The 15061-nt window shown below is 42.7% G+C and overlaps 37 non-coding genes across 37 annotated transcripts; all 37 read left to right on the plus strand.

Annotated features, from left to right (window-relative positions):
• The first annotated feature begins 116 nt into the window (after window positions 1–116).
• trnat-ugu lies at window positions 117–190 on the plus strand. The gene has a single exon. It is a non-coding gene; the product is annotated as a tRNA-Thr (tRNA).
• Window positions 191–561: 371 nt separating this feature from the next.
• On the plus strand, window positions 562–635 carry trnat-ugu. The gene has a single exon. It is a non-coding gene; the product is annotated as a tRNA-Thr (tRNA).
• An 89-nt stretch (window positions 636–724) lies between these two features.
• Window positions 725–798, plus strand: trnat-cgu. The gene has a single exon. It is a non-coding gene; the product is annotated as a tRNA-Thr (tRNA).
• A 753-nt stretch (window positions 799–1551) lies between these two features.
• trnat-ugu lies at window positions 1552–1625 on the plus strand. The gene has a single exon. It is a non-coding gene; the product is annotated as a tRNA-Thr (tRNA).
• Window positions 1626–1877: 252 nt separating this feature from the next.
• On the plus strand, window positions 1878–1951 carry trnat-cgu. The gene has a single exon. It is a non-coding gene; the product is annotated as a tRNA-Thr (tRNA).
• Window positions 1952–2322: 371 nt separating this feature from the next.
• On the plus strand, window positions 2323–2396 carry trnat-ugu. Its single transcript has one exon. It is a non-coding gene; the product is annotated as a tRNA-Thr (tRNA).
• A 189-nt stretch (window positions 2397–2585) lies between these two features.
• On the plus strand, window positions 2586–2659 carry trnap-agg. Its single transcript has one exon. It is a non-coding gene; the product is annotated as a tRNA-Pro (tRNA).
• A 348-nt stretch (window positions 2660–3007) lies between these two features.
• Window positions 3008–3081, plus strand: trnat-ugu. The gene has a single exon. It is a non-coding gene; the product is annotated as a tRNA-Thr (tRNA).
• A 252-nt stretch (window positions 3082–3333) lies between these two features.
• Window positions 3334–3407, plus strand: trnat-cgu. The gene has a single exon. It is a non-coding gene; the product is annotated as a tRNA-Thr (tRNA).
• Window positions 3408–3696: 289 nt separating this feature from the next.
• trnat-ugu lies at window positions 3697–3770 on the plus strand. The gene has a single exon. It is a non-coding gene; the product is annotated as a tRNA-Thr (tRNA).
• A 371-nt stretch (window positions 3771–4141) lies between these two features.
• trnat-ugu lies at window positions 4142–4215 on the plus strand. Its single transcript has one exon. It is a non-coding gene; the product is annotated as a tRNA-Thr (tRNA).
• Window positions 4216–4991: 776 nt separating this feature from the next.
• Window positions 4992–5065, plus strand: trnat-cgu. Its single transcript has one exon. It is a non-coding gene; the product is annotated as a tRNA-Thr (tRNA).
• Window positions 5066–5154: 89 nt separating this feature from the next.
• Window positions 5155–5228, plus strand: trnap-agg. Its single transcript has one exon. It is a non-coding gene; the product is annotated as a tRNA-Pro (tRNA).
• Window positions 5229–5576: 348 nt separating this feature from the next.
• Window positions 5577–5650, plus strand: trnat-ugu. The gene has a single exon. It is a non-coding gene; the product is annotated as a tRNA-Thr (tRNA).
• Window positions 5651–5902: 252 nt separating this feature from the next.
• Window positions 5903–5976, plus strand: trnat-cgu. The gene has a single exon. It is a non-coding gene; the product is annotated as a tRNA-Thr (tRNA).
• A 289-nt stretch (window positions 5977–6265) lies between these two features.
• Window positions 6266–6339, plus strand: trnat-agu. The gene has a single exon. It is a non-coding gene; the product is annotated as a tRNA-Thr (tRNA).
• An 89-nt stretch (window positions 6340–6428) lies between these two features.
• trnat-agu lies at window positions 6429–6502 on the plus strand. The gene has a single exon. It is a non-coding gene; the product is annotated as a tRNA-Thr (tRNA).
• Window positions 6503–6591: 89 nt separating this feature from the next.
• Window positions 6592–6665, plus strand: trnat-agu. The gene has a single exon. It is a non-coding gene; the product is annotated as a tRNA-Thr (tRNA).
• A 208-nt stretch (window positions 6666–6873) lies between these two features.
• trnat-ugu lies at window positions 6874–6947 on the plus strand. The gene has a single exon. It is a non-coding gene; the product is annotated as a tRNA-Thr (tRNA).
• A 491-nt stretch (window positions 6948–7438) lies between these two features.
• On the plus strand, window positions 7439–7512 carry trnat-cgu. The gene has a single exon. It is a non-coding gene; the product is annotated as a tRNA-Thr (tRNA).
• A 997-nt stretch (window positions 7513–8509) lies between these two features.
• On the plus strand, window positions 8510–8583 carry trnat-agu. Its single transcript has one exon. It is a non-coding gene; the product is annotated as a tRNA-Thr (tRNA).
• Window positions 8584–8672: 89 nt separating this feature from the next.
• trnat-agu lies at window positions 8673–8746 on the plus strand. Its single transcript has one exon. It is a non-coding gene; the product is annotated as a tRNA-Thr (tRNA).
• Window positions 8747–9054: 308 nt separating this feature from the next.
• trnan-auu lies at window positions 9055–9128 on the plus strand. The gene has a single exon. It is a non-coding gene; the product is annotated as a tRNA-Asn (tRNA).
• Window positions 9129–9580: 452 nt separating this feature from the next.
• trnat-agu lies at window positions 9581–9654 on the plus strand. The gene has a single exon. It is a non-coding gene; the product is annotated as a tRNA-Thr (tRNA).
• A 252-nt stretch (window positions 9655–9906) lies between these two features.
• trnat-agu lies at window positions 9907–9980 on the plus strand. The gene has a single exon. It is a non-coding gene; the product is annotated as a tRNA-Thr (tRNA).
• Window positions 9981–10069: 89 nt separating this feature from the next.
• trnat-agu lies at window positions 10070–10143 on the plus strand. The gene has a single exon. It is a non-coding gene; the product is annotated as a tRNA-Thr (tRNA).
• A 471-nt stretch (window positions 10144–10614) lies between these two features.
• trnat-agu lies at window positions 10615–10688 on the plus strand. Its single transcript has one exon. It is a non-coding gene; the product is annotated as a tRNA-Thr (tRNA).
• Window positions 10689–10897: 209 nt separating this feature from the next.
• On the plus strand, window positions 10898–10971 carry trnat-ugu. The gene has a single exon. It is a non-coding gene; the product is annotated as a tRNA-Thr (tRNA).
• Window positions 10972–12044: 1073 nt separating this feature from the next.
• On the plus strand, window positions 12045–12118 carry trnat-agu. The gene has a single exon. It is a non-coding gene; the product is annotated as a tRNA-Thr (tRNA).
• A 252-nt stretch (window positions 12119–12370) lies between these two features.
• On the plus strand, window positions 12371–12444 carry trnat-agu. The gene has a single exon. It is a non-coding gene; the product is annotated as a tRNA-Thr (tRNA).
• An 89-nt stretch (window positions 12445–12533) lies between these two features.
• Window positions 12534–12607, plus strand: trnat-agu. The gene has a single exon. It is a non-coding gene; the product is annotated as a tRNA-Thr (tRNA).
• Window positions 12608–13078: 471 nt separating this feature from the next.
• Window positions 13079–13152, plus strand: trnat-agu. The gene has a single exon. It is a non-coding gene; the product is annotated as a tRNA-Thr (tRNA).
• An 89-nt stretch (window positions 13153–13241) lies between these two features.
• Window positions 13242–13315, plus strand: trnat-agu. Its single transcript has one exon. It is a non-coding gene; the product is annotated as a tRNA-Thr (tRNA).
• Window positions 13316–13403: 88 nt separating this feature from the next.
• Window positions 13404–13477, plus strand: trnat-cgu. The gene has a single exon. It is a non-coding gene; the product is annotated as a tRNA-Thr (tRNA).
• Window positions 13478–13666: 189 nt separating this feature from the next.
• Window positions 13667–13740, plus strand: trnat-agu. The gene has a single exon. It is a non-coding gene; the product is annotated as a tRNA-Thr (tRNA).
• An 89-nt stretch (window positions 13741–13829) lies between these two features.
• On the plus strand, window positions 13830–13903 carry trnat-ugu. The gene has a single exon. It is a non-coding gene; the product is annotated as a tRNA-Thr (tRNA).
• Window positions 13904–14418: 515 nt separating this feature from the next.
• Window positions 14419–14492, plus strand: trnat-cgu. The gene has a single exon. It is a non-coding gene; the product is annotated as a tRNA-Thr (tRNA).
• Window positions 14493–15061: the final 569 nt, after the last annotated feature.

A 15061-nucleotide genomic window follows, 5' to 3' on the forward strand; every position in this document is an offset into this window, starting at 1 on the left:
ACTGTGGCTTAGTTGGTCAAAGTGCATTGCTCAGGAAGTTGCAGACTTAAACTTTATGGTTTCGTAGGTTTGGAAAACAACAGAGCTTACAATAGTTTGAACCTTGGATTTAGAGAGGCGCTGTGGCTTAGTTGGTTAAAGTGCCTGTCTTGTAAACAGGAGATCCTGGGTTCAACTCCCAGCAGTGCCTTGCTCAGGAAGTTGGAGACTTCAATTTTATGGTTTCGGAGTTTTGGAAAACAACAGAGCTTACAAAAGTGTGAACATGGAATTTAAAGCGGCGCTGTTGCTTAGTTGGTTAAAGTGCCTGTTTAGTAAACAGGAGATCCTGGGTTCAACTCCCAGCAGTGCCTTCCTCAGGAAGTTGGAGACTTAAACTTTATTGTTTCGTAGGTTTGGAAAAGAACAGAGCTTACAATAGAGTGAAATAGGCATTTCCAGAGGCACTGTGGCTTAGTTGGTCAAAGTGTATTGCTCAGGAAGTTGCAGACTTAAACTTTATGGTTTCGTAGGTTTGGAAAACAACAGAGCTTACAATAGTTTGAACCTTGGATTTAGAGAGGCGCTGTGGCTTAGTTGGTTAAAGTGCCTGTCTTGTAAACAGGAGATCCTGGGTTCAACTCCCAGCAGTGCCTTGCTCAGGAAGTTGGAGATTTAAATTTTATGTATTCGGAGTTTTGGAAAAAAACAGAGCTCACAATAGTGTGAAATGGGCATTTACAGAGGCACTGTGGCTTAGTTGGTCAAAGTGCCTGTTTCGTAAACAGGAGATCCTGGGTTCAACTCCCAGCAGTGCCTTGCTCAGGAAGTTGGAGATTTCAATTTTATGGATTCGCAGTTTTGGAAAAGAACAGAGCTCTCAACAGTGTTAAATGTGCATTTACAGAGGCGCTGTGGCTTAGTTGGTCAAAGTGCCTGTTTCGTAAACAGGAGATCCTGGGTTCAACGCCCAGCAGTGCCTTGCTCAGGAAGTTGGAGATTTCAATTTTATGGATTCGCAGTTTTGGAAAAGTGCCTGTTTAGTAAACAGGATATCCTAGGTTCAACTCCCAGCAGTGCCTTCCTCAGGAAGTTGGAGACTTAAACTTTATTGTTTCGTATGTTTGGAAAAGAACAGAGCTTACAATAGTGTGAAATAGGCATTTCCAGAGGCACTGTGGCTTAGTTGGTCAAAGTGCATTGCTCAGGAAGTTGAAGACTTAAACTTTATGGTTTCGTAGGTTTGGAAAACAACAGAGCTTACAATAGTTTGAACCTTGGATTTACAGAGGCGCTGTGGCTTAGTTGGTTAAAGTGCCTGTTTAGTAAACAGGAGATCCTGGGTTCAACTCCCAGCAGTGCCTTCCTCAGGAATTTGGAGACTTAAACTTTATTGTTTCGTAGGTTTGGAAAAGAACAGAGCTTACAATAGAGTGAAATAGGCATTTCCAGAGGCACTGTGGCTTAGTTGGTCAAAGTGCATTGCTCAGGAAGTTGCAGACTTAAACTTTATGGTTTCGTAGGTTTGGAAAACAACAGAGCTTACAATAGTTTGAACCTTGGATTTACAGAGGCGCTGTGGCTTAGTTGTTTAAAGTGCCTGTCTTGTAAACAGGAGATCCTGGGTTCAACTCCCAGCAGTGCCTTGCTCAGGAAGTTGGAGATTTAAATTTTATGTATTCGGAGTTTTGGAAAAAAACAGAGCTCACAATAGTGTGAAATGGGCATTTACAGAGGCACTGTGGCTTGGTTGGTCAAAGTGCCTGTTTAGTAAACAGGAGATCCTGGGTTCAACTCCCAGCAGTGCCTTGCTCAGGAAGTTGGAGATTTCAATTTTATGGATTCGCAGTTTTGGAAAAGAACAGAGCTCTCAACAGTGTTAAATGTGCATTTACAGAGGCGCTGTGGCTTAGTTGGTCAAAGTGCCTGTTTCGTAAACAGGAGATCCTGGGTTCAACTCCCAGCAGTGCCTTGCTCAGGAAGTTGGAGATTTCAATTTTATGGATTCGCAGTTTTGGAAAAGAACAGAGCTCTCAACAGTGTTAAATGTGCATTTACAGAGGCGCTGTGGCTTAGTTGGTCAAAGTGCCTGTTTCGTAAACAGGATATCCTGGGTTCAACTCCCAGCAGTGCCTTCCTCAGGAAGTTGGAGACTTAAACTTTATTGTTTCGTATGTTTGGAAAAGAACAGAGCTTACAATAGTGTGAAATAGGCATTTCCAGAGGCACTGTGGCTTTGTTGGTCAAAGTGCATTGCTCAGGAAGTTGAAGACTTAAACTTTATGGTTTCGTAGGTTTGGAAAACAACAGAGCTTACAATAGTTTGAACCTTGGATTTACAGAGGCGCTGTGGCTTAGTTGGTTAAAGTGCCTGTCTTGTAAACAGGATATCCTGGGTTCAACTCCCAGCAGTGCCTTGCTCACGAAGTTGGAGATTTCAATTTTATGGATTCGCAGTTTTGGAAAAGTGCCTGTTTAGTAAACAGGAGATCCTGGGTTCAACTCCCAGCAGTGCCTTGCTTAGGAAGTTAGAGATTTCAATTTTATGGTTTCGGAGTTTTGGAAAACAACAGAGCTTGCAATAGTTTGAACATGGCATTTACAGTGGCGCTGTGGCTTAGTTGGTTAAAGCGCCTGTTTAGGAAACAGGAGATCCTGGGTTCAACTCCCAGCAGTGCGTTGCTCAGGAAGTTGGAGATTTCAATTTTATGGATTCAGAGTTTTGGAAAAAAAAGAGCTCACAATTTTATGGATTTGCAGTTTTGGAAAAGTGCCTGTTTAGTAAACAGGAGATCCTGGGTTCAACTCCCAGCAGTGCCTTCCTCAGGAAGTTGGAGACTTAAACTTTATTGTTTCGTAGGTTTGGAAAAGAACAGAGCTTACAATAGAGTGAAATAGGCATTTCCAGAGGCACTGTGGCTTAGTTGGTCAAAGTGCATTGCTCAGGAAGTTGCAGACTTAAACTTTATGGTTTCGTAGGTTTGGAAAACAACAGAGCTTACAATAGTTTGAACCTTGGATTTACAGAGGCGCTGTGGCTTAGTTGGTTAAAGTGCCTGTCTTGTAAACAGGAGATCCTGGGTTCAACTCCCAGCAGTGCCTTGCTCAGGAAGTTAGAGATTTCAATTTAATGGTTTCGGAGTTTTGGAAAACAACAGAGCTTGCAATAGTGTGAATATGGCATTTACAGCAGCGCTGTGGCTTAGTTGGTTAAAGAGCCTGTTTAGTAAACAGGAGATCCTGGGTTCAACTCCCAGCAGTGCCTTGCTCAGGAAGTTGGAGATTTCAATTTTATGGATTCAGAGTTTTGGAAAAAAACAGAGCTCACAATAGTGTGAAATTGGCATTTACAGAGGCACTGTGGCTTAGTTGGTCAAAGTGCCTGTTTCGTAAACAGGAGATCCTGGGTTCAACTCCCAGCAGTGCCTTGCTCACGAAGTTGGAGATTTCAATTTTATGGATTCGCAGTTTTGGAAAAGTGCCTGTTTAGTAAACAGGAGATCCTGGGTTCAACTCCCAGCAGTGCCTTGCTCAGGAAGTTGGAGATTTCAATTTTATAAATTCGCAGTTTTGGAAAAGTGCCTGTTTAGTAAACAGGAGATCCTGGGTTCAACTCCCAGCAGTGCCTTGCTCAGGAAGTTAGAGATTTCAATTTTATGGTTTCGGAGTTTTGGAAAACAACAGAGCTTGCAATAGTGTCAACATGGCATTTACAGCGGCGCTGTGGCTTAGTTGGTTAAAGTGCCTGTCTTGTAAACAGGAGATCCTGGGTTCAACTCCCAGCAGTGCCTTGCTCAGGAAGTTAGAGATTTCAATTTTATCGTTTCGGAGTTTTGGAAAACAACAGAGCTTGCAATAGTGTCAACATGGCATTTACAGTGGCGCTGTGGCTTAGTTGGTTAAAGCGCCTGTTTAGTAAACAGGAGATCCTGGGTTCATCTCCCAGCAGTGCCTTGCTCAGGAAGTTGGAGACTTAAACTTTATTGTTTCGTAGGTTTGGAAAAGAACAGAGCTTACAATAGTGTGAAATAGGCATTTCCAGAGGCACTGTGGCTTAGTTGGTCAAAGTGCATTGCTCAGGAAGTTGCAGACTTAAACTTTATGGTTTCGTAGGTTTGGAAAACAACAGAGCTTACAATAGTTTGAACCTTGGATTTACAGAGGTGCTGTGGCTTAGTTGGTTAAAGTGCCTGTCTTGTAAACAGGAGATCCTGGGTTCAACTCCCAGCAGTGCCTTGCTCAGGAAGTTGAAGATTTCAATTTTATGGATTCAGAGTTTTGAAAAAAAACAGAGCTCACAATAGTGTGAAATGGGCATTTACAGAGGCACTGTGGCTTTGTTGGTCAAAGTGCCTGTTTCGTAAACAGGAGATCCTGCGTTCAACTCCCAGCAGTGCCTTTCTCACGAAGTTGGAGATTTCAATTTTATGGATTCGCAGTTTTGGAAAAGTGCCTGTTTAGTAAACAGGAGATCCTGGGTTCAACTCCCAGCAGTGCCTTGCTCAGGAAGTTGGAGATTTCAATTTTATAAATTCGCAGTTTTGGAAAAGTGCCTGTTTAGTAAACAGGAGATCCTGGGTTCAACTCCCAGCAGTGCCTTGCTCAGGAAGTTGGAGATTTCAATTTTATGGTTTCGGAGTTTTGGAAAACAACAGAGCTCACAATAGTGTGAAATGGGCATTTACAGAGGCACTGTGGCTTAATTTGGTTAAAGCGCCTGTTTAGTAAACAGGAGATCCTGGGTTCAACTCCCAGCAGTGCCTCTTTCATGTAATTATGGACTTGAATTTTATGGTTTCGTAGTTTTGGAAAACAACAGAGATTGCAATAGTGTGAACATGGCATTTACAGCAGCGCTGTGGCTTAGTTGGTTAAAGCGCCTGTTTAGTAAACAGGAGATCCTGGGTTCAACTCCCAGCAGTGCCTTGCTCAGTAAGTTGGAGATTTAAATTTATGTATTCGGAGTTATGGAAAAAAACAGCTCACAATAGTGTTAAATGTGCATTTACAGAGGCGCTGTGGCTTAGTTGGTCAAAGTGCCTGTTTCGTAAACAGGAGATCCTGGGTTCAACTCCCAGCAGTGCCTTGCTCAGGAAGTTGGAGATTTCAATTTTATGGATTCGCAGTTTTGGAAAACAACAGAGCTTGCAATAGTTTGAACATGGCATTTACAGTGGCGCTGTGGCTTAGTTGGTTAAAGCGCCTGTTTAGGAAACAGGAGATCCTGGGTTCAACTCCCAGCAGTGCCTTGCTCAGGAAGTTGGAGATTTCAATTTTATGGATTCAGAGTTTTGGAAAAAAAAGAGCTCACAATTTTATGGATTTGCAGTTTTGGAAAAGTGCCTGTTTAGTAAACAGGAGATCCTGGGTTCAACTCCCAGCAGTGCCTTCCTCAGGAAGTTGGAGACTTAAACTTTATTGTTTCGTAGGTTTGGAAAAGAACAGAGCTTACAATAGAGTGAAATAGGCATTTCCAGAGGCACTGTGGCTTAGTTGGTCAAAGTGCATTGCTCAGGAAGTTGCAGACTTAAACTTTATGGTTTCGTAGGTTTGGAAAACAACAGAGCTTACAATAGTTTGAACCTTGGATTTACAGAGGCGCTGTGGCTTAGTTGGTTAAAGTGCCTGTCTTGTAAACAGGAGATCCTGGGTTCAACTCCCAGCAGTGCCTTGCTCAGGAAGTTAGAGATTTCAATTTAATGGTTTCGGAGTTTTGGAAAACAACAGAGCTTGCAATAGTGTGAATATGGCATTTACAGCAGCGCTGTGGCTTAGTTGGTTAAAGAGCCTGTTTAGTAAACAGGAGATCCTGGGTTCAACTCCCAGCAGTGCCTTGCTCAGGAAGTTGGAGATTTCAATTTTATGGATTCAGAGTTTTGGAAAAAAACAGAGCTCACAATAGTGTGAAATTGGCATTTACAGAGGCACTGTGGCTTAGTTGGTCAAAGTGCCTGTTTCGTAAACAGGAGATCCTGGGTTCAACTCCCAGCAGTGCCTTGCTCACGAAGTTGGAGATTTCAATTTTATGGATTCGCAGTTTTGGAAAAGTGCCTGTTTAGTAAACAGGAGATCCTGGGTTCAACTCCCAGCAGTGCCTTGCTCAGGAAGTTGGAGATTTCAATTTTATAAATTCGCAGTTTTGGAAAAGTGCCTGTTTAGTAAACAGGAGATCCTGGGTTCAACTCCCAGCAGTGCCTTGCTCAGGAAGTTAGAGATTTCAATTTTATGGTTTCGGAGTTTTGGAAAACAACAGAGCTTGCAATAGTGTCAACATGGCATTTACAGCGGCGCTGTGGCTTAGTTGGTTAAAGCGCCTGTTTAGTAAACAGGAGATCCTGGGTTCAACTCCCAGCAGTGCCTTGCTCAGGAAGTTAGAGATTTCAATTTTATGGTTTCGGAGTTTTGGAAAACAACAGAGCTCACAATAGTGTGAAATGGGCATTTACAGAGGCACTGTGGCTTAGTTGGTTAAAGCGCCTGTTTAGTAAACAGGAGATCCTGGGTTCAACTCCCAGCAGTGCCTCTTTCATGTAATTATGGACTTAAATTTTATGGTTTCGTAGTTTTGGAAAACAACAGAGATTGCAATAGTGTGAACATGGCATTTACAGCGGCGCTGTGGCTTAGTTGGTTAAAGCGCCTGTTTAGTAAACAGGAGATCCTGGGTTCAACTCCCAGCAGTGCCTTACTCAGGAAGTTGGAGACTTAAACTTTATTGTTTCGTAGGTTTGGAAAAGAACAGAGCTTACAATAGTGTGAAATAGGCATTTCCAGAGGCACTGTGGCTTAGTTGGTCAAAGTGCATTGCTCAGGAAGTTGCAGACTTAAACTTTATGGTTTCGTAGGTTTGGAAAACAACAGAGCTTACAATAGTTTGAACCTTGGATTTACAGAGGTGCTGTGGCTTAGTTGGTTATAGTGCCTGTCTTGTAAACAGGAGATCCTGGGTTCAATTCCCAGCAGTGCCTTGCTCAGGAAGTTGGAGATTTCAATTTTATGGATTCAGAGTTTTGGAAAAAGTGCCTGTTTTTGGTTAAAGTGCCTGTTTAGTAAACAGGAGATCCTGGGTTCTACTCCCAGCAGTGCCTTCCTCAGGAAGTTGGAGACTTAAACTTTATTGTTTCGTAGGTTTGGAAAAGAACAGAGCTTACAATAGAGTGAAATAGGCATTTCCAGAGGCACTGTGGCTTAGTTGGTCAAAGTGCATTGCTCAGGAAGTTGCAGACTTAAACTTTATGGTTTCGTAGGTTTGGAAAACAACAGAGCTTACAATAGTTTGAACCTTGGATTTACAGAGGCGCTGTGGCTTAGTTGGTTAAAGTGCCTGTCTTGTAAACAGGAGATCCTGGGTTCAACTCCCAGCAGTACCTTGCTCAGGAAGTTGGAGATTTAAATCTTATGTATTCGGAGTTTTGGAAAAAAACAGAGCTCACAATAGTGTGAAATGTGCATTTACAGAGGCACTGTGGCTTAGTTGGTCAAAGTGCCTGTTTCGTAAACAGGAGATCCTGGGTTCAACTCCCAGCAGTGCCTTGCTCAGGAAGTTGGAGATTTCAATTTTATGGATTCGCAGTTTTGGAAAAGAACAGAGCTCTCAAAAGTGTTAAATGTGCATTTACAGAGGCGCTGTGGCTTAGTTGGTCAAAGTGCCTGTTTAGTAAACAGGAGATCCTGGGTTCAACGCCCAGCAGTGCCTTCCTCAGGAAGTTGGAGATTTCAATTTTATGGATTCGCAGTTTTGGAAAAGTGCCTGTTTAGTAAACAGGAGATCCTGGGTTCAACTCCCAGCAGTGCCTTCCTCAGGAAGTTGGAGACTTAAACTTTATTGTTTCGTATGTTTGGAAAAGAACAGAGCTTACAATAGTGTGAAATAGGCATTTCCAGAGGCACTGTGGCTTAGTTGGTCAAAGTGCATTGCTCAGGAAGTTGCAGACTTAAACTTTATGGTTTCGTAGGTTTGGAAAACAACAGAGCTTACAATAGTTTGAACCTTGGATTTACAGCGGCGCTGTGGCTTAGTTGGTTAAAGTGGCTGTTTAGTAAACAGGAGATCCTGGGTTCAACTCCCAGCAGTGCCTTGCTCAGGAAGTTGGAGATTTCAATTTTATAAATTCGCAGTTTTGGAAAAGTGCCTGTTTAGTAAACAGGAGATCCTGGGTTCAACTCCCAGCAGTGCCTTGCTCAGGAAGTTGGAGACTTAAACTTTATGGTTTCGTAGGTTTGGAAAACAACAGAGCTTACAATAGTTTGAACCTTGGATTTACAGAGGCGCTGTGGCTTAGTTTGTTAAAGTGCCTGTCTTGTAAACAGGAGATCCTGGGTTCAACTCCCAGCAGTGCCTTGCTCAGGAAGTTGGAGATTTCAATTTTATAAATTCGCAGTTTTGGAAAAGTGCCTGTTTAGTAAACAGGAGATCCTGGGTTCAACTCCCAGCAGTGCCTTGCTCAAGAAGTTAGAGATTTCAATTTTATGGTTTCGGAGTTTTGGAAAACAACAGAGCTCACAATAGTGTGAAATGGGCATTTACAGAGGCACTGTGGCTTAGTTGGTTAAAGTGCCTGTTTAGTAAACAGGAGATCCTGGGTTCAACTCCCAGCAGTGCCTCTTTCATGTAATTATGGACGTGGATATTATGGTTTCGTAGTTTTGGAAAACAACAGAGCTTGCAATAGTGTGAACATGGCATTTACAGCGGCGCTGTGGCTTAGTTGGTTAAAGCGCCTGTTTAGTAAACAGGAGATCCTGGGTTCAACTCCCAGCAGTGCCTTGCTCAAGAAGTTAGAGATTTCAATTTTATGGTTTCGGAGTTTTGGAAAAGTGCCTGTTTAGTAAACAGGAGATCCTGGGTTCAACTCCCAGCAGTGCCTTCCTCAGGAAGTTGGAGACTTAAACTTTATTGTTTCGTATGTTTGGAAAAGAACAGAGCTTACAATAGTGTGAAATAGGCATTTCCAGAGGCACTGTGGCTTAGTTGGTCAAAGTGCATTGCTCAGGAAGTTGCAGACTTAAACTTTATGGTTTCGTAGGTTTGGAAAACAACAGAGCTTACAATAGTTTGAACCTTGGATTTACAGCGGCGCTGTGGCTTAGTTGGTTAAAGTGGCTGTTTATTAAACAGGAGATCCTGGGTTCAACTCCCAGCAGTGCCTTGCTCAGGAAGTTGGAGATTTCGATTTTATAAATTCGCAGTTTTGGAAAAGTGCCTGTTTAGTAAACAGGAGATCCTGGGTTCAACTCCCAGCAGTGCCTTGCTCAGGAAGTTGGAGACTTAAACTTTATGGTTTCGTAGGTTTGGAAAAGAACAGAGCTTACAATAGTTTGAACCTTGGATTTACAGAGGCGCTGTGGCTTAGTTTGTTAAAGTGCCTGTCTTGTAAACAGGAGATCCTGGGTTCAACTCCCAGCAGTGCCTTGCTCAGGAAGTTGGAGATTTCAATTTTATAAATTCGCAGTTTTGGAAAAGTGCCTGTTTAGTAAACAGGAGATCCTGGGTTCAACTCCCAGCAGTGCCTTGCTCAAGAAGTTAGAGATTTCAATTTTATGGTTTCGGAGTTTTGGAAAACAACAGAGCTCACAATAGTGTGAAATGGGCATTTACAGAGGCACTGTGGCTTAGTTGGTTAAAGTGCCTGTTTAGTAAACAGGAGATCCTGGGTTCAACTCCCAGCAGTGCCTCTTTCATGTAATTATGGACGTGGATATTATGGTTTCGTAGTTTTGGAAAACAACAGAGCTTGCAATAGTGTGAACATGGCATTTACAGCGGCGCTGTGGCTTAGTTGGTTAAAGCGCCTGTTTAGTAAACAGGAGATCCTGTGTTCAACTCCCAGCAGTGCCTTGCTCAAGAAGTTAGAGATTTCAATTTTATGGTTTCGGAGTTTTGGAAAACAACAGAGCTCACAATAGTGTGAAATGGGCATTTACAGAGGCACTGTGGCTTAGTTGGTTAAAGCGCCTGTTTAGTAAACAGGAGATCCTGGGTTCAACTCCCAGCAGTGCCTCTTTCATGTAATTATGGACTTAAATTTTATGGTTTCGTAGTTTTGGAAAACAACAGAGATTGCAATAGTGTGAACATGGCATTTACAGCGGCGCTGTGGCTTAGTTGGTTAAAGCGCCTGTTTAGTAAACAGGAGATCCTGGGTTCAACTCCCAGCAGTGCCTTACTCAGGAAGTTGGAGACTTAAACTTTATTGTTTCGTAGGTTTGGAAAAGAACAGAGCTTACAATAGTGTGAAATAGGCATTTCCAGAGGCACTGTGGCTTAGTTGGTCAAAGTGCATTGCTCAGGAAGTTGCAGACTTAAACTTTATGGTTTCGTAGGTTTGGAAAACAACAGAGCTTACAATAGTTTGAACCTTGGATTTACAGAGGCGCTGTGGCTTAGTTTGTTAAAGTGCCTGTCTTGTAAACAGGAGATCCTGGGTTCAACTCCCAGCAGTGCCTTGCTCAGGAAGTTGGAGATTTCAATTTTATAAATTCGCAGTTTTGGAAAAGTGCCTGTTTAGTAAACAGGAGATCCTGGGTTCAACTCCCAGCAGTGCCTTGCTCAAGAAGTTAGAGATTTCAATTTTATGGTTTCGGAGTTTTGGAAAACAACAGAGCTCACAATAGTGTGAAATGGGCATTTACAGAGGCACTGTGGCTTAGTTGGTTAAAGTGCCTGTTTAGTAAACAGGAGATCCTGGGTTCAACTCCCAGCAGTGCCTCTTTCATGTAATTATGGACGTGGATATTATGGTTTCGTAGTTTTGGAAAACAACAGAGCTTACAATAGTGTGAAATAGGCATTTCCAGAGGCACTGTGGCTTAGTTGGTTTAAAGTGCATTGCTCAGGAAGTTGCAGACTTAAACTTTATGGTTTCGTAGGTTTGGAAAACAACAGAGCTTACAATAGTTTGAACCTTGGATTTACAGAGGTGCTGTGGCTTAGTTGGTTATAGTGCCTGTCTTGTAAACAGGAGATCCTGGGTTCAATTCCCAGCAGTGCCTTGCTCAGGAAGTTGGAGATTTCAATTTTATGGATTCAGAGTTTTGGAAAAAGTGCCTGTTTTTGGTTAAAGTGCCTGTTTAGTAAACAGGAGATCCTGGGTTCTACTCCCAGCAGTGCCTTCCTCAGGAAGTTGGAGACTTAAACTTTATTGTTTCGTAGGTTTGGAAAAGAACAGAGCTTACAATAGAGTGAAATAGGCATTTCCAGAGGCACTGTGGCTTAGTTGGTCAAAGTGCATTGCTCAGGAAGTTGCAGACTTAAACTTTATGGTTTCGGAGTTTTGGAAAAGTGCCTGTTTAGTAAACAGGAGATCCTGGGTTCAACTCCCAGCAGTGCCTTCCTCAGGAAGTTGGAGACTTAAACTTTATTGTTTCGTATGTTTGGAAAAGAACAGAGCTTACAATAGTGTGAAATAGGCATTTCCAGAGGCACTGTGGCTTAGTTGGTCAAAGTGCATTGCTCAGGAAGTTGCAGACTTAAACTTTATGGTTTCGTAGGTTTGGAAAACAACAGAGCTTACAATAGTTTGAACCTTGGATTTACAGCGGCGCTGTGGCTTAGTTGGTTAAAGTGGCTGTTTAGTAAACAGGAGATCCTGGGTTCAACTCCCAGCAGTGCCTTGCTCAGGAAGTTGGAGATTTCGATTTTATAAATTCGCAGTTTTGGAAAAGTGCCTGTTTAGTAAACAGGAGATCCTGGGTTCAACTCCCAGCAGTGCCTTGCTCAGGAAGTTGGAGACTTAAACTTTATGGTTTCGTAGGTTTGGAAAAGAACAGAGCTTACAATAGTTTGAACCTTGGATTTACAGAGGCGCTGTGGCTTAGTTTGTTAAAGTGCCTGTCTTGTAAACAGGAGATCCTGGGTTCAACTCCCAGCAGTGCCTTGCTCAGGAAGTTGGAGATTTCAATTTTATAAATTCGGAGTTTTGGAAAAGTGCCTGTTTAGTAAACAGGAGATCCTGGGTTCAACTCCCAGCAGTGCCTTGCTCAAGAAGTTAGAGATTTCAATTTTATGGTTTCGGAGTTTTGGAAAACAACAGAGCTCACAATAGTGTGAAATGGGCATTTACAGAGGCACTGTGGCTTAGTTGGTTAAAGTGCCTGTTTAGTAAACAGGAGATCCTGGGTTCAACTCCCAGCAGTGCCTCTTTCATGTAATTATGGACGTGGATATTATGGTTTCGTAGTTTTGGAAAACAACAGAGCTTGCAATAGTGTGAACATGGCATTTACAGCGGCGCTGTGGCTTAGTTGGTTAAAGCGCCTGTTTAGTAAACAGGAGATCCTGTGTTCAACTCCCAGCAGTGCCTTGCTCAAGAAGTTAGAGATTTCAATTTTATGGTTTCGGAGTTTTGGAAAACAACAGAGCTCACAATAGTGTGAAATGGGCATTTACAGAGGCACTGTGGCTTAGTTGGTTAAAGCGCCTGTTTAGTAAACAGGAGATCCTGGGTTCAACTCCCAGCAGTGCCTCTTTCATGTAATTATGGACTTAAATTTTATGGTTTCGTAGTTTTGGAAAACAACAGAGATTGCAATAGTGTGAACATGGCATTTACAGCGGCGCTGTGGCTTAGTTGGTTAAAGCGCCTGTTTAGTAAACAGGAGATCCTGGGTTCAACTCCCAGCAGTGCCTTACTCAGGAAGTTGGAGACTTAAACTTTATTGTTTCGTAGGTTTGGAAAAGAACAGAGCTTACAATAGTGTGAAATAGGCATTTCCAGAGGCACTGTGGCTTAGTTGGTCAAAGTGCATTGCTCAGGAAGTTGCAGACTTAAACTTTATGGTTTCGTAGGTTTGGAAAACAACAGAGCTTACAATAGTTTGAACCTTGGATTTACAGAGGCGCTGTGGCTTAGTTTGTTAAAGTGCCTGTCTTGTAAACAGGAGATCCTGGGTTCAACTCCCAGCAGTGCCTTGCTCAGGAAGTTGGAGATTTCAATTTTATAAATTCGCAGTTTTGGAAAAGTGCCTGTTTAGTAAACAGGAGATCCTGGGTTCAACTCCCAGCAGTGCCTTGCTCAAGAAGTTAGAGATTTCAATTTTATGGTTTCGGAGTTTTGGAAAACAACAGAGCTCACAATAGTGTGAAATGGGCATTTACAGAGGCACTGTGGCTTAGTTGGTTAAAGTGCCTGTTTAGTAAACAGGAGATCCTGGGTTCAACTCCCAGCAGTGCCTCTTTCATGTAATTATGGACGTGGATATTATGGTTTCGTAGTTTTGGAAAACAACAGAGCTTGCAATAGTGTGAACATGGCATTTACAGCGGCGCTGTGGCTTAGTTGGTTAAAGCGCCTGTTTAGTAAACAGGAGATCCTGGGTTCAACTCCCAGCAGTGCCTTGCTCAGGAAGTTGGAGATTTCAATTTTATGGATTCAGAGTTTTGGAAAAAAAAGAGCTCACAATAGTGTGAAATGGGCATTTACAGAGGCACTGTGGCTTAGTTGGTCAAAGTGCCTGTTTCGTAAACAGGAGATCCTGGGTTCAACTCCCAGCAGTGCCTTGCTCAGGAAGTTGGAGATTTCAATTTTATGGATTCGCAGTTTTGGAAAAGTGCCTGTTTAGTAAACAGGAGATCCTGGGTTCAACTCCCAGCAGTGCCTCTTTCATGTAATTATGGACTTAAATTTTATGGTTTCGTAGTTTTGGAAAACAACAGAGATTGCAATAGTGTGAAATGGGCATTTACAGAGGCACTGTGGCTTAGTTGGTTAAAGCGCCTGTTTAGTAAACAGGAGATCCTGGGTTCAACTCCCAGCAGTGCCTCTTTCATGTAATTATGGACTTAAATTTTATGGTTTCGTAGTTTTGGAAAACAACAGAGATTGCAATAGTTTGAACCTTGGATTTACAGAGGCGCTGTGGCTTAGTTGGTTATAGTGCCTGTCTTGTAAACAGGAGATCCTGGGTTCAACTCCCAGCAGTGCCTTGCTCAGGAAGTTGGAGATTTCAATTTTATGGATTCAGAGTTTTGGAAAAAAACAGAGCTCACAATAGTGTGAAATGGGCATTTACAGAGGCACTGTGGCTTAGTTGGTCAAAGTGCCTGTTTAGTAAACAGGAGATCCTGGGTTCAACTCCCAGCAGTGCCTTGCCCACGAAGTTGGAGATTTCAATTTTATGGATTCGCAGTTTTGGAAAAGTGCCTGTTTAGTAAACAGGAGATCCTGGGTTCAACTCCCAGCAGTGCCTTGCTCAGGAAGTTGGAGATTTCAATTTAATGGATTCGCAGTTTTGGAAAAGAACAGAGCTCTCAACAGTGTTAAATGGGCATTTACAGAGGCACTGTTGCTTAGTTGGTCAAAGTGCCTGTTTCGTAAACAGGAGATCCTGGGTTCAACTCCCAGCAGTGCCTTGCTCAGGAAGTTGGAGATTTCAATTTTATGGATTCGCAGTTTTGGAAAAGAACAGAGCTCTCAACAGTGTTAAATGTGCATTTACAGAGGCGCTGTGGCTTAGTTGGTCAAAGTGCCTGTTTCGTAAACAGGAGATCCTGGGTTCAACTCCCAGCAGTGCCTTGCTCAGGAAGTTGGAGATTTCAATTTTATGGATTCGCAGTTTTGGAAAAGAACAGAGCTCTCAACAGTGTTAAATGTGCATTTACAGAGGCGCTGTGGCTTAGTTGGTCAAAGTGCCTGTTTCGTAAACAGGAGATCCTGGGTTAAACGCCCAGCAGTGCCTTCCTCAGGAAGTTGGAGATTTCAATTTTATGGATTCGCAGTTTTGGAAAAGTGCCTGTTTAGTAAACAGGAGATCCTGGGTTCAACTCCCAGCAGTGCCTTCCTCAGGAAGTTGGAGACTTAAACTTTATTGTTTCGTATGTTTGGAAAAGAACAGAGCTTACAATAGTGTGAAATAGGCATTTCCAGAGGCACTGTGGCTTAGTTGGTCAAAGTGCATTGCTCAGGAAGTTGCAGACTTAAACTTTATGGTTTCGTAGGTTTGGAAAACAACAGAGCTTACAATAGTTTGAACCTTGGATTTACAGCGGCGCTGTGGCTTAGTTGGTTAAAGTGGCTGTTTAGTAAACAGGAGATCCTGGGTTCAACTCCCAGCATGCCTTGCTCAGGAAGTTGGAGATTTCGAT

The sequence above is a fragment of the Cyclopterus lumpus genome, chromosome 15, assembly GCF_009769545.1.
Source record: "Cyclopterus lumpus isolate fCycLum1 chromosome 15, fCycLum1.pri, whole genome shotgun sequence".
NCBI lineage: Eukaryota > Metazoa > Chordata > Actinopteri > Perciformes > Cyclopteridae > Cyclopterus > Cyclopterus lumpus.